General features: G+C 43.5%; 1 protein-coding gene across 8 annotated transcripts in view; it reads left to right on the top strand.

Moving 5' to 3' along the window:
- The window catches only part of CCM2 (CCM2 scaffold protein), a 53378-nt gene that overhangs the window by 27660 nt on the left and 10225 nt on the right, over nucleotides 1-15493 (top strand). The window lies entirely within an intron of this gene.

Genomic DNA, 15493 nt, shown 5'->3' with positions numbered 1-15493 from the left:
AAAAATGAGAGCAGTCAGTTCACCTGATTTCAGGATGTACTTTAGAGCTTCAGCAATGAAGACTGTGGTAGCTTCAGGGGGGTCAGCACAATAATCAGTGGAACAGCATCATGAACCCAGAAACAGACCCTCACACATAAACCCAACTGATTGTTGACAGAGGTGCAAAGGCAGGTCAGTGGAGGAAGGGCTGTCTTCTTAGCAAATGGTGCCTGAGCCAGTGGACCCCCATGGGCATAAAAATGAACTACACTCTAAACCTCACATCTTACACAAAAATTAACTCAAAGTGGAAAATGGAATTAAAGGTAAAATGTAAAGCTATAACACTTTTAGGGGAAAAACATAAGAGGAAATCTTCAGGACCCAGAGTAGGCAGAGTCCTTAGACTTGACACCAAAAAGGGAACAATTGGTAAACTGGACTTCATAAAATTTAAAAACTTGTGTCCTGCCAAAGAATCCATCAGGAGAGTGAAAAGATGAGCTAAACACTGGGAGAAGATATTTGCAAGCTACCTATCTGCTAAAGGTCTTTTATCTAGAATATATAAAGAACTCTCAAAGCCTAATAATAGGAAAACAAGTAATCTGATTAGAAAACAGGCAAAAGTCATGAAGAGACGTTTCATACAAAAGAAGGTATTCAGATGGCAATAAGCACATGAAGATGTTCAGCATCACTAGCAATTAGGGAAGTGCAAATTAAAATACAGCGAGACATCATTGCATACCTACCAGAATCACTAAAGTTGAAACATTAGTGAGAATACCAAGTGCTGGTGAGGGTGGGGAGGATCACTCTTGCATGGCCAGTGGGCTTGTAAAATGGTGCAGCATACTAGAAAACAGTGGGCAGATTCTTAAAGACTAAATCTGCAACTGCCGTGTTACCTGGCAGTTGCGTTCTGAGTATTTCTCCTGGAGAAATGAAAATTTAAGTTGACACAAAAACGTGTATGTGAATATTAAAAGCCACTTTATTCATAATAGCCAGCAATTGGAAATACCCAGATGTCCTTCAGTAAGTAGATGGTTAAACAAGTGATGGACAGCCATACTGTGGAACTCTACTCAGCTGTAAAAAGGTGAGAATTACTGATTTCTTCAGTAGCTTCCAGGAATCTGCAGAGAATTAAGCTCAGTGAAAAAAAAAAACAATCCCCAAAGTTACATACTGTATGGTTCCCTTTTATAGCATTCTTGATATGACAGAGTTATCGAAATGGAGAACAGAGAGGAGTTGCTAGGGCTTAAGGAGGAGACCAGGTGGGTAGGAAGTGGGTATGCCTGTAAAAGAGAAATGGGAGGGACCTGGTGATGGAATGTTCTGTAAATTGACCATGTAGTCAGTATCCCGGTTGTGGTCCTGTGTGATCACAGGAGGTTTACCTCAGGGGGTGACAGGGTGTGGTGTATAGTGGATCTCTTTGTATTCTTTCTTACAGCTGCATGTGATTTATAATTATCTTAAAGGTTTTTTAAAAAATGAAAGGTCATGCATAAAGTTGTGATTTCAGTATGTCTTGGCACAGTCATGAAGTAGAATTATACATAACAGAATGATACAAGCGCCAGGTAATGCTTAGGTAACAGTCTAAATTGTGAGAGGAAAGGAAGAAGTGGGAGTGGTGGTAGAAGAGAGGTGACTCTTTGCCATAAGTGGGAATCACCAGCTCCTGTCTTAAACTGATGAATCAGGCAGTAGCAACATAAAACCTTTATTTAGAAAGTTAGTCCCAGATCTAGAAGACCCAGAGTTGCTGCCCCTAGGGAGCGGTGCATAGAGTTGCCTGGACTGGGGCCAGATTGTTCTTTGTTAATAAACACTTTGGGGGACTGTGTAACCTTTCTTTAAACTTCGCACATGTGTTACTTTGATAAAGTAAAAACCTTGACAGCAGCACAGGTGAGGTGCTAGTGGTGAGGAAGCTTTTACTCCCACATACTGGAGTGTGGTTCTTTATGGAAAGTATTTTGTATTTAGAATGAACATTACTAACATGAAAGTGAGAGGCACGTAGTAGTAGCTTTCTCTGTGTTGAATGCTTACTCTGTATAGCAACACTGTTTACCATTTTAACTCCTTTTCTCCTTGAAGCCCTACCCTGCCTTTTTAAAGCAGAAGCATCCTTCCTCTAGTTGCCATCCCAAGCTGACACTTGTCCTGGAGGAACACATTGCAGTGCAGGCTTGGGCCTTGTGAACTCACACTCTGGCTTTGAATTCTGGGGCCAGCAGCTGGGTACTCACATGTGTGATACCAAACCCAAACCCAGGATGCTTCCCCCACCTCACCCCGGGATGCTTCTTGATGAAGCATCTAGAAGCATCATCAATCATCTTGATTTCTTAATGTGTCTTACTTATTGTATTTTTAAAAGTTGAATATATAAGTTATGGACATGATACAAAATTTAGATGGTGAGGGGATTGCTGGTGAAAAGAGGTTCCCTAGTTCCCACCCCCACCCCCACCCGACCAGAAGGAATTCCTGGCATCAGTTTCTTGTATGCCTCTGCAAGGGGGATTTGTCCGTACACAAGATCACACTTGTGTGTGTCCCCATATGATTACCTAGTGGGTCCTGTGCACCTTGCTGTTTACAGGCAACAGTGGATTGTGACATATCTTGGAAGGTTGGGCACATAAAGCTGCCGTGTCCATTTCGCTGGCTGTGTAGTGTTCCATTATTTAGCTGAACCATATTTTTATGTAACCAGTGATCTGTTCAAACATATTTGTCTCTGTTACACACATTTTGCTAACTCTCTAGGATAAATTTGAAGTAGAATTTCTGGGTGTAAAGCTTTCTTTCTATTTTGACAGACATTTCCAGGTTGCCCTTCCTGTAGGATTTAAGCTGGTAGACACTGCTGTCGGTCTGGGAGAATGCCTGTTGTCCACACTCTAAGGAGCCACGCAGTGTACGTGCAGGCCTTTTGATCTTTGCTAATCTGGTGCTCCTAGTTTCATCACAGTTCATACTTACTGAAGCTGTGTATCTTTTCCCAAGTCAGATCTCTTAAGTGTCTTTCTATAGCTGTTTTTCTGTTGAGTGGTTTGTGGTTTTCCCTACATCTTCCCCAGCACTCAGTGTGGTTGTTAAGTTCCCTCTTCGCCATGAAGTGAGTTGTGAGTTTTCCCTGTTTGTCGCTTGTTGTTGTTCAGGGACGTCTGGGTTCTCTAAGAAGCAGAGCCTGAAATAGAGCCTGAAATCGTGTTGGATCGCCTGGAGATTGTGTTGGATGATTCAGGCCATGTTCTCAGGAGAAGGGCAGGGAAGGAAGCAGGATGGGACAGAGGAAAAAGATACATATCTGCCCACTTATGGACATGTAAGGGGCACCTGAAGGCCACGCAGGCACCTCGCTGTCCCCAGTATGCAGCAGCTTCCCTACCTCCTCCTCATGACCCAGACCAACCCTGCAGAACAGTGCCACCTTCCTCTGCTTGCTTGTCTGTGGCATCAGGAGGAGACTGCAGTTTTAAGTGTAGATCCCTTTTGTTTCCCCTCACAGGAGCATTTTATCAGTAGGGCCAGGCTCTCAGAACCTACAGAGCCAAAAGTTTCAGGGCTGGGGGCACACGCTCCTCAAGTGTGTCTCTTGGATTGATGGTGACCAGGGCCACTCCTGCTGCCCTGTTTTGGGCCCCAGACCCATGTGTTCTGTCCACCAGGGACCAAGCGTGGTGTAATGACTGTGGCATCCAGATGTGCCCTGCATCTCTGAAGAGATGGCATCCTTTCAGATGTCCTCTCTGGATGTGGCCCCACCCTGAAGGGGACCTTGCTGGCCACCTGGGCCTCTGAGTTTCAACAGTGTCTCAGACCCTCTCTTCCACACACCTTGAACAGATTTTCCTCAAAGTAAGCGATGGAATGGGGTGGTGGGATGGGACGTCCCTGCAGCATCAGTGTTACCAGCTCACTCTCGGGGACTTGGCCTCTCTTTCAGGCGCTTTCTGAGACTGGAGTCCGGCTCAGATTGCCACCCTGCATTGGAGCGGTGCACTCAGTGGTGGTGTCCTTCTTTGTATACATCGGGCGGGACCTCAGTTGGCTCCCAGCAGCTCTCTCGACACTGGGAACCCCTCTCTTCTAAGTGTATCTCAGCCCTGCCCTCCCATCCCTTGCCTTGCCATGTTAAGTCACTGCCCACTACAGTGAGCACGCCTGCCTGTGCTCCTGGTGGCTAAGTGCTGCCCCCCGGCTTCTGTTTTCCCAGGGTGCTGTTGTCCCCCTTGCTCCAGGAAAAGTGAAGTGAAAGTCGTGTCTGACTCTTTATGACCCCATGGACTCTACAGTTCATGGAATTCTTCAGCCCAGAGTACTGAAGTGGGTAGCCTTTCCCTTCTCCAGGGGATCTTCCCAACCTCGGGATCGAACCCAGGTCTCCTGCATTGCAGGTGGATTCTTTACTGTCTGAGCCACAAGGGAAGCCCAAAGCCTGGTTCTAAAGCACCTCCTCCCTTCACCCCAGAGAACAGCCACCATGGAGCTGCCTGGTGGTGCCAGCACCTCTGCCAGTGCATTTGTTCCAGCTTGTTCTTGAGAATGGGGTGTCTTCTTAGCCCTCCCAAGAAGCAGGGTTGGTCTTGGGGTTCTGTGTCTTACACGATAGATCCCGTCCAACAGGCCTACCTCTCTGCATGTTTTGAAACTTTTATGCACAGTTCTGCCATCTCCATTGGGTTTAATACAGGCTTCGAGTTTGCTGAGCTGCTAAGCTGTGCTAGCAGCGAGTGGGAGCCGGGTCCAGGCCCCTGACCGGGGTTAATGTCTGTGCGCAGCGCTCCGTAGACAGTGCTTGTCTACATGGAGTGTAGGGTTCCACCCCCTCCACCTGGTGCCTGCTGCTCCATCAGTGTTCAGCCTTCTCCGTCTGGTAGGACCACCAGGTCCCAGTCCTGCCATGCTGAAATCTGACTTTAGGAACAGGTCTTTGGCTGGGAAGGGAGAGGGCAGACCCCAAGGAGAAGTGTTGTCAAGAAAGTTGCCATCCTGGTGAGGCCTATGTGTAGTTTGCAAGCAAGGCAGGTGTGTGTGTGTAGGTCTCAAGTGCATCTCCCTCGGTGTCCCCCATCCAAGTCTCAGAGTCCCTCCCTTCCATCAGCACCCATGCTCTGCCACAGGAAACTTGTAGGTCAAGGCCAAAGAGGTGGATGTTATAGGGAGGCTGACTTAGACTTAAGGTACAAATGGATTTTTCTTGTATCTCATTAGCAATTATTTTTGGAAGTGCTTTCAGCTGTTTAGAGCTGAAGTGGTGAGCTCACCAGCATGCTCCTGAGTCAGCTGCAGTCTCAATAAGGGCAGCAGAGAGAGCGGTGGGGATAGCGGTGCCCAAGACAGTCCACTTTTGATACCAGGGCTGATTGAGCTGATGTGAGTGCTCGTCAGATGTTCCCTTGGTCTCTATTTATTGTCCCATCACATTCATTCCTCTGTAGCAGAGCCCTTGACATGCTGGGATGAGTTCACTGGCACAGCATCCTACACCATGTCACCTCACAGCAGGTGTGGACTGGTCCCTGGCTTTGGTGTTGGAGGCACTGCGTGTTGGTCAGCACTGGCCAGGGAACTGCCCAGGGCAGTGTCAGATCTGTCCAGAAGGCCCACACTGTCCCATCTCGAGTTCTAGCAGAGATCAGAGCTGCTCATTTCCTTTTGGTTAACATTTGTTTTACTAATACATGTTGTACAGTGAAAAAAATCTCAAATGAATGAGGCCTCACCTCTGTGAAGACAGTAGAATCCTTTTTGGTGCTTTGTGAGCCTGAGTTTGAAGCATCGTGGCACTTTGAGAAAGACGAGACAGTGGTGGTGACATCGTGTCCCCCAGGCCATGTGAAGGCAGGGGTGGCTCTTGTGCAGCCCTGCAGATGCAATACCGGGGCATTTTAATATGGCCCCAACTTAGTTTATTATTATTATTAAACCATTCGAATTTAAACAAAATTAGCAATTTTGGATGATGCAAGTCTAGAAATAGTAACTAATATATAGTATAATATTGATTATATTTCAAAAAGCTTTTATCAAATACAGTTATTGAGTAAAGCTATGAAAAGATTTTTTTCATTGTGGCAAAATATGTATCACATAAAATTAACCATGTTTAAGTGTATATTTCAGTGGTAGTAAGTAACATTCATATAGTTGTGCAGTCGTCATCACCATCCACTTCCAGATCTTTTTAATCTTCTCAAACTGAAACCCTTCCCATTAAACAATAACTTCCTATTCCCTCAGCCCCTGGCCGGCCACCACCATTCTGCTTTCTGTCTCTAAATTTGACTCTTCTAGGGATGTCGTGTAAGTGGAATCATACAGTATTTGTCTTTTGTGATTGGCTTTAATTACATTTAGTATAACGTACTCAAGTTTCATCCATGTTGTAGCATGTGTCAGAATTCTTTTTTTTTTTTCAGACTAAATACTATTGCATTGTATATATATTCTCTTCAGCTGTCAGTGGGCGTTGGTTGTTTCCACCTTTTGACTATTCTGAATAATGCTGCTGTGAGCATGGGCATGCAAATGTTTGTTCACGTCTCTGCTTTCTATTTTTTTCTTTTTCTAATTGTGTTAAAATATAGCATAAAACATGCCATCTTAAGCATTTTTAAGTGTACAGTTCAGTGGGACTAGGCACGTGCGCGTGGCTGTGCAGTGTCACCATAACTCTTTGATCTTGTAAATCCAAAACTGTGCCTGGTAAATAAAGACCTTCCATTCTTTCTTCCCCACAGCCCCTGGCAGCCATCTGTCTTTCTGTGTCTGTGAATTTGACTACTCTAGAAACCTCATATTAGTGGAATCATACACTATTAGTCTTTCTGTGACTGACTTATTTGACTTAGCATGGTGTTCTCAGTTTTTACCCATGTTGTAATGTATTACAGAATTTCCTCCCTTTTTAAGGCTGAACAATATTCTAGAGTATAGATACACCTCATTGTGCTTCTCCATCATCCGTCAGTGGACACTTGGTTTGCTTCCATGTTGTTATTGTGAATAATGCTGCTATGAACATGGGGATACAAAAATCTCTTTGAGACCGTGCTTTCAATTCTTGTGTGCGTGTGCGTGTGTGTGTGTGTGTTCCAGGAGTGGAATTGCTGGGTCATATGGTCATTCTGTTTTTTATTCCCATCAACAGCACACAGTTGTTCCAGTGTCTTTACATCCTCACTAACAACTTGTTTTGTTTTAATACTTATTTATTTGGTTGTGCTGGGTCTTAGTTGGGGCACTTGGGGTCTTTGATTTATGTTGTGGCCTGCGAACTCTTAGTTGTGGCATGCGGGACTAGTTCCCCAGTCAGGGATGGAACCCGGGCCCCCTGCATTGGGAGCGTGAAGTCTTCGCCACTGGACCACCAGGGAGGTCCTTTGCTGCTTTGGTTTTGTTTTTCCCTAGCCATCCTAATGAGTGTGAGGCACTGTCTCATTGTTGCTTCTACTGTCTGCGTCTGATGACTAGTGACCTTGAGCATCTCTTCATGTGCCCACTGGACATTTGTGTACCTTCTTTGTGGCCTCTCTGGTGGCTCAGGGGTAAAGACTCTGTCTACCAGTGGAGGAGACATGGGTTCGGTCCCTGGGCCAGGAAGATCCCCTGAAGTAGGAAATGACAGCCCACTCCAGTATTCTTGCCTGGAAAACTCCATGGACAGAGGAGCCTGGTGGTCTACAGTCCATGAGGTCGCAGAGTCAGACACGATTGAGTGAGTGAGCATGCCGCACACACGTGTCTTCGTTGGAGAAAAGTCTGTTCAGGTCCTTTGCCCATTTGGCATCAGATGTCTTTTGTTGAGTTTTAGGAGTTCTCTTGTCAAATAGATGATTTGCAGATATTTTTTTCCATTCTGCTGGTTGCTGTTTTACTCTGGATAGTGTCTCTTAATGTACAAAATTTCAATGTCTTATTGAACTTCAGTTTGTCTGTTTTTCCCTTTGTTGCCTGTGCTGTTGGTGTCATAACCAAGAAGTCATTGCCAAATCCAATATCACAAAGCTTTTGCCCTATGTTTTCTTCCAAGAGTTTAATGTCTGCCTGGAATTCTTTTACATGTATATCCAGAAGTGGACTTGCTGGATCAAAGGTTAATTCTTTGTTTTATTAAGTTATGACCATACTGTTTTCCATATCAACTGAGCCATTTTACATTCCCACCAGCAGTGTGCAAGGGTTCCAGTTTCTCCATGTCCTCAGCAACGTATTATTTTCTGTTTTGAGAGTAGCCCTTCAGATGGGTATGAAATAATATCTCATTGTGGTTTTGATTTGCATTTCCCTAATTACTAGTGATATTGAGAATCCTTTTGTGTGTTGGCCATCTGTATATCACCTTTGGAGAAATGCCTGTTTAAGTCGGTTGCCTATTTTTAAATCAGGTTGTTAGTTTTTTGTTGTGGAGTTACAGTTCTTTTATATTCTGGGTATTAACTTCTTGTCATATATCTGATTGCAATTATTTTTTCCCATTGGGTAGGTTGCCTTTGCACTCTATTGATTGTATCCTTTGATGCACAGAGTTTTAAATTTTGATGAAGTCTGGTTTATTATATTTTTTTTTTACTGCCTATGCTTTCCCCCCCATTAAAAGTTTTTCTTAAATTGTGGTAAAATGCACATAACGTCAAATTTACCATCTTAACCATTTTAAGTGTCCAGTTGAATGGTTTTTGTGTTTTGAATGGTTTTAACATTCACATTGCTGTGCACCCTTTACCACCATTCATGTTTGGAATTGTTTTCACCTTGCCATACTCCCGTAACCCCATTTCTCCCTCCCCACAGCGTCTGGCAACCACCGTTCTACTTTCTGTCTCTGTGGATTTGACCACTCTAGGTACCTCATATAAGTGGAATCATGTAGTGTTTGCCTTTTTGTGCCTGGGTTTATCTGCCTTGTTGGAAGGACTGATGTTGAAGCTGAAACTCCAATACTTTGTCCACCTGATGCGAAGAGCTGACTCATTTGGAAAGACCCTGATGCTGGGAAAGCTTGAGGGCAGGAGGAGAAGGGGAGGACAGAGGATGAGATGGTTGGATGGCATCACCGACTCAATGGACATGAGTTTGGGTAAACTCCGGGCATTGGTGATGGACAGGAAGGCCTGGCGTGCTGCGGTTCATGGGGTTGCAAAGAGTCAGACACGACTGACTGACTGAACTTATCCATGTTGTAGCATGTGTCAGAATTTCCTTTTTAACAATGAGTAATATCCCATTGTTTATAACACATTTGGTTTATCCATTCTTCTGTCAAGAATTGAGGTGTTTCCACGTTTTGTTACTGCCTGTGCTTTTGGTATCATAGCCAATAAATCATTGCCACATCCGACGCCGTGAAGCTGTGCTTTTCTTTATGTTTTCTTCTAAGAGTCTTAGAGTTTCAGGTCTTAAATGTAGATGTTTGATCCATTTGAGTTAATTTTTGTATATGGTGTTAGTTGAGGGCCCAGCTTTATTCTTTGTGTGTGGAATGTTGTTTCCTCAGTACCATTTGTTGAAAAGATTGTCCTTTTCCCACTGAATGGTCTTGGTACCTGTGTCAGAGATCAACTGATACTGTGTGTGAAGGTTTATTTCTGACTCTCTGTTCTATTTCATTGCTCTGTATGTCTGTCTTTATGCCAGTTCCACACTACTGGTTATTGTGGCTTTGTAGTAAGACTTGAAGTCAGGAAATGTGAGGATAGATATGCAAGGGTCTGCATGTGGTTTACATGAGCACATAAGAAGAGGATGGAAAGACCTCTGCTAACTGTACATCTGTAGAAACGTTCTGGAATGTTCATTCGTGACAACTAAGTATGAGCCAGTAATTAGATGTGCTGCTTATTTATTTCTAAACTGCTCTATCAGAGGAGTGGATTCTCAGCCCTGTACAGTGGGGAAATACATACACAGTTTGAAATGAAGTGAGGTGAAAGTCCCTCAGTTGTGTCTGACTCTTTGTGACCCCATGGACTGTATAGTCCGTGGAATTCTCCAGGTCAGAATACTGGAGTGGGTAGCCTTTCCCTTCTCCAAGGGATCTTCCCAACCCAGGGATCAAACCCAGGTCTCCCGCATTGCAGGTGGATTCTTTACCAACTGAGCCACAAAGGAATCCCAAGAATACTGGAGTGGGTAGCCTATCGCTTCGCCAGCGGATCGTCCCGACCCAGGAATCGAACCGAGGTCTCTGGCACTGCAGGCGGATTCTTTACCAACTGAGCTACCAGGGAAGCCCCAATACACAGTTTAGTTTTATTTTCTGTCCCTCATCCCCACCTTAGAAAGGATAAACTCTAAAACTTTTCAGAATAAGTATGCATTTCCTTATGGAGTTCCCCAGCACTCACTGAACAGCTTTTGGAAGCAGCTTTTCTGAAGTTTGGTAGAACTGACTGTGCTTAGATTCAGCCTCTGTCTGCCACTGTGCCCTGTGTGAGCTTCTGCTAGCTCCTCTCTTCTCTGTGCCAGTTTTCTTCTTTGCGTGGGCAGGTGGTTGCCAGGCACAGCAGTTGGTGAACTGACTCAAGCTTCTGTGTTTACCTTCCTTGGATTTGATAATCCCCAAAGTGACCTGCCTGCTTGGTTCCCAGTTAGAGAGGCATCTGCAAACAAAGTTTGATTTCTTTCCTCCCTATCTATACCTTTTATTTCCCTCTCTTGTCCTGTTCCGTTAGCTAGGGCTTCCAGTATTGAAAAGCAGTGGTGAAAGGGGACATTGTTTGCTGGTTCTGATCTTAGGCCATCTTAGAACTGCTTACCATTAAGCATTGATATTAGCTGTAGGGATTTTGTACATGCTCTTTATCAGGTTGAGGAAATTCCCCTCTGTTTCTAGTTTGCTGAGTTTTTGTTATGAATGAATATTAGATGTCATCAGATGCTTTTTCTGCATTTATTTGATATGATTTTTCTTCTTCAGCCTGTTAATGTGATCACATTAAATGATTTTGAATATAGAGTCAACTTTGCATACCTGGGATAAATACCACTTGCTTTTGGTGTATAACTCTTTTTAAACATTGGATTGGATTTGCCAATGTTTTGTTGAGGATTTTTTTAATCTCTATGAGAAATATTGATCTTTCCTTTCTTACAGTATCTTTGGTTTTGGTACTAAGGTAATGCTGCCTCATAGAATGGGCTAGGGAGTATTTTCTCTGTTTTCATTTTCTGGAAGAGTGTAGAGACTTGGTAAATTTCTTCCTTAAATATTAAATTGAATTCACCAGGGAACCTGTCTGGGCCTGATATTTTCTGTTTTAGAAGTTATTATTGATTCAGTTTCTTTAATAACTCATACCTATTCACATTAACCATTTCTTGTGTGAGTTTTGGTAGATTGTGTCTTTCAAGGAATTCCACTGGGATCTGAGAACATACTTTATATGGTTTCTATTCTCTTAAATTTATTTAGGTGTGTTTTATGGCCCAGAATGTGTTCCATCTCGGTGAATGTTCATGTAAACTGGAAATGAATGTGTATTCTTTTGAATGATGTTGTTGGATGAAGTAGACTATTGGTGTTAGTTATATCCAGTTGATTGAAAAGGTTGAGTTCACCTTCATCCTTAATCATTTTCTGCCTGCTGGATCTGTCCATTTGTGAGAGGAGGTGGATGTTGAAGTCTTTGATTGTATTAGTTGATTCATCTGTGTCTCCCCGTAGTTCTCAGTTTTTGCCTCATGTGAATTTTAAGCTCTGTTATTAGGTGCATATACATTAAGGATTGTTATGTCTTAGTGAAATGACTTCATTTTTATTTTATGTGTTTATTTAACACTTGTCTTTAAAGTGGGTTTCTTATAGACAAAAGATAGTTGTGTTTTGAATTTTTTTCCAATCTGACAGTTTTTGTTTTTTAATTGATATATTCAGAGAGTTCACATTTAAAGTGATTGTTGATATCAGTGGATTAGTATTTACCGTATTTGTAATTGTTTCCTGTTTGTTGTTCTTGTTTTTTATTTGGTCCTCCACCTTTTTTTTTCCAGTAGCACTAGGTTTTCGTTGCTTTGTGCAGGCTTTCTCTGCTTCATTGCTTTGTGGAGGGATTCCCTGGTAACTCAGATGGTAAAGCATCTGCCTGCAATGCAGGAGTCACGGGTTTGATCCTCAGGTCGGGAAGATCCCCCGGAGAAGGAAATGGCAACCCACTCCAGTACTCTTGCCTAGAAAATTCCATGGATGGAGGAGCCTGGTGGGCCACAGTCCACGGGGTCGCAAAGAGTCAGACACGCCTGAGCAACTTCACTTCACTTTTCTCTAGTTGCGGTGAGCAGGGGCTGCTCTTCACGGCAGTGCTCCTGCTTTGCATTGCAGTGGCTTCTCTTGCTGTGGAGCACAGGCTTTGTCTAGGGCATGCAGGCTTCAGTAGTTGCAGTGCACAGGCTTTAGTAGTTGCAGCTCTTGGGCCTTAGAGTGCAGGCTCAGTAGTTGTGGCACATGGGCTTAGTTGCTTTGCGGCATCTGGAATCTTCCCAGACCAGGGATTGAACCCATGTCCCCTGCATTGGCAGGCAAATTTCTGTCCACTGCACAACCAGGGAAGTCCCCTTTATATGGTTTTATTTGAGCTTTTTGTATGATTCCATAGTTTCTCCTATCTTAACATATCAGTTTTACTTCTTTATGAATACTTTTAGTGGTTGCCCAAGGGTTTGCAGAATACATTTATATCTAATTTAAATCCAGTTACAAATAACATTACCTTGGTTCACAGGTGGTGCAGATACGTCATAACCAAATATTCCCATCCCAGTTCCTCCCTCTGTCCCATATAATGTGCTGCCATTCATTTCACTTTTCCCTAAGCTATAATTATTGAATACATCTTATGATCTTTGTTTTGAACAAACTGTTATTTCTGAGGTCAATACAATACAATAAGAAAAGTAGAAGGTATTATTTTACCTTTGTATATTTCTTCTCTTACGTTTTTTTCCTTGAAATAGATCAGTTGCTGACTAAATCATTTCCCTTTTCTCCAAATAAGTTCTCATTTCCTGCCAAGTAATCATGAAATCCCCCAATTTTTGTTTGTCTGAGAAAATCTTGATTTCTCCTTCGCTTTTGAAGTTTCACCAGATACAGAAGTGTAGGTTGGTAGGTTTTTCTTTCAGTGCTTTAGTATCTCACTCTTCCCTTGCTTGCATGGTTTCTGAGCACAAGTTTGATACAGTTGTTGCTATATTATGATTCTTGCTTCTTTGTAGGTAAGGTGCTGTTTGCTGTTTTCCCATGGCTTCAGGGTTTTCTCTGTCTTTGATTTTTTTTTTTTTTTTTTTTTTTCAGTTTGAATGTGATATGCCTAGGTGCAGTTTTTTGGTTTTGTTTTTCGTTTTGCTGTTTATCCTGCTTGATGTCCTCTGAGCTTACTGGGTCTGTGGTTTTGGTGTTGAGGAAATTCTCAACCATTATTACTTCAGGTATTTCTTGTGTTTCTTTCTTTTTTAGCCGTGCCATGCAACTTGTGGGATCTTAGGTCCTCAATCAGGGATCAAACCTGGGCCCTCCAACAGTAGAAGTGCAGAGTCCTAACCACTGGACCACCAGGGAAGTCCCTTCCTGTGTTGTTTTCCTCTCCTATTTCTGGAAGTCCCATTGCACATTTATTATACATTTTGTAATTTTCTATTTTTAAATATTCTGTTCCTTTTTTGTTTGTTCCCCCCCCTGCCCCCTGCCATTTCCTTTTCAGTTTTGAGAGTTTTTACTGACCTATCTCTGAGCTCATTGATTTTTCTCTTGTCTGTGTCCATCTGCTGATAAACCTATCAAAAGCATTTTTCATTTCTGTTGTAATGTTTTTGGTTTTTAACATTTCCCCTCGATTTTTTTTAGAATTTCCATCTCTTTGCTTACATTGCCCATCAGCTCTTGGATGATGTTCACTTAATTATAGCCCTTAGCATATTAATTGTGAAAGTATTAGTTGCTCGGTCATGTCTGACTCTTTGCAACCTCATGGTCTGTAGCCTGCCAAGCTCCTCTGTCCATGAAATTGTCCAGGAAAGAATATTGGAGTGGATTGCCATTCCCTTCTCCAGGGAATCTTCCCTATCCAGGGATCGAACCTGAGTCTCCCGCATTGCAGGCAGATTTGTTACCATCTGAGCCACCAGGCTAAGTAATTAAGTGTTAGTCACTCAGTTGTGTCCGACTCTTTGCGACCCCATGGACTGTAACCCACCACGCTTCTCTGTCCATAGAATTCTCCAGGCAAGAACACTGGAATTATTAATCATAGATATTTTAAATTCCTGGTCTGATCACTCCAAAACCTCTGCTGTATCTGAGTCTGATTCTGATGCTTGCCCTGTCTGTTCAGTGTTTTTTTTGCCTTAGCATGCCTTGTAATTTTTTGTTGAAAGCTGGGTGTGGTGATTCAGATGAGAGGAGCTGAGGTAAAGAGGTGAAGCTGTGTATTTATGCAGCCAGGAATTAGTCTGTGTTTACTGTTGGCTGCAGCTGTGTGCTATTAAAAGGGTCCGATGCATGTCATCTCCCGTTGTGCAGGCGCCCGTGGATGCAGTGGGGCTGCTGGGGAGGGGAGTGCACTAGCCCTCTGATGAGTCAGTTGGTCTCTGTTGTCCACTGAGCGTGTGCCCCTGGGCCGTGGCCTTCAAACGCATGTCTTATTTAGGAGGGACAGAACTGCTGGGGGGCTGGAGTTAGTGTTTACCTTTCCCCAGGTGGCTCAGGCCCTGGTCAAATAGTTTTCCTTGAAAAAAGGCCCTTGTTGAAGAGAGCAAAGTACCGGTCATAGTTGGAAGTGGTTTCTTCCCCCCGCCCCACCAGAAGCTGAAGACAACTTCTGAGAATCCTGGCTAGGGTAGAGCTCAAGTAAGCCTGGGACACCTGTATGACTGGCCCCAGAGTTTTGTCTTAAGCTCGTCCATGCCCACGTCCAGCCCTTGGTCAGCCCCCTTCCAATGCACCTGCCCACCTGGCTGCTGCAGCTTCTCCCTGGGGGCTGTGATTCTCTGTCCCCTGTTGCTCTCTCCAGTTTTTGGGGAAACAATTTGTGACCTCATTCTTTGATGGATCTGAGAAGACATATTCATTTGTTCAGCTCAGCTCTTTTCTTGTGAGAACAGTAGTGACGACTTTACATGTGGAACCAGATACACAAAGCCCATTGTCATCCTGTTAACAGCAACCTTAAAATTTGAGTTAGAGAATCAGAAATGTCGAGTGTAAGAGATTTATTCTTGGAGAGGAATCAGTATAACCCATTAAAGCACATTTAACACCTGTGGTAATTGGTGGTGACGTGAACACAGCTCGCACTGTGTCCATGCCACACTCAAGACCCTTGTCATTGAGGTTTGTTAGCCAAGTGCTTCATGGCTTCCTGTCACTTCTTTCTCTGTGCTCATCGCTCAGCTGCCTGGCCCTTTATGATTTAATATGTTTCCTTTTTAGCAGATTGTTCAGAGCTATTGTTTTCAATTTCCAACTGTGATCCGGAAACACAAG

This window comes from Oryx dammah, unplaced genomic scaffold (assembly GCF_014754425.2).
Source record: "Oryx dammah isolate SB20612 unplaced genomic scaffold, SCBI_Odam_1.1 HiC_scaffold_18, whole genome shotgun sequence".
Classification (NCBI taxonomy): domain Eukaryota; kingdom Metazoa; phylum Chordata; class Mammalia; order Artiodactyla; family Bovidae; genus Oryx; species Oryx dammah.
This window is presented reverse-complemented; position numbering and strand designations above follow the sequence as displayed.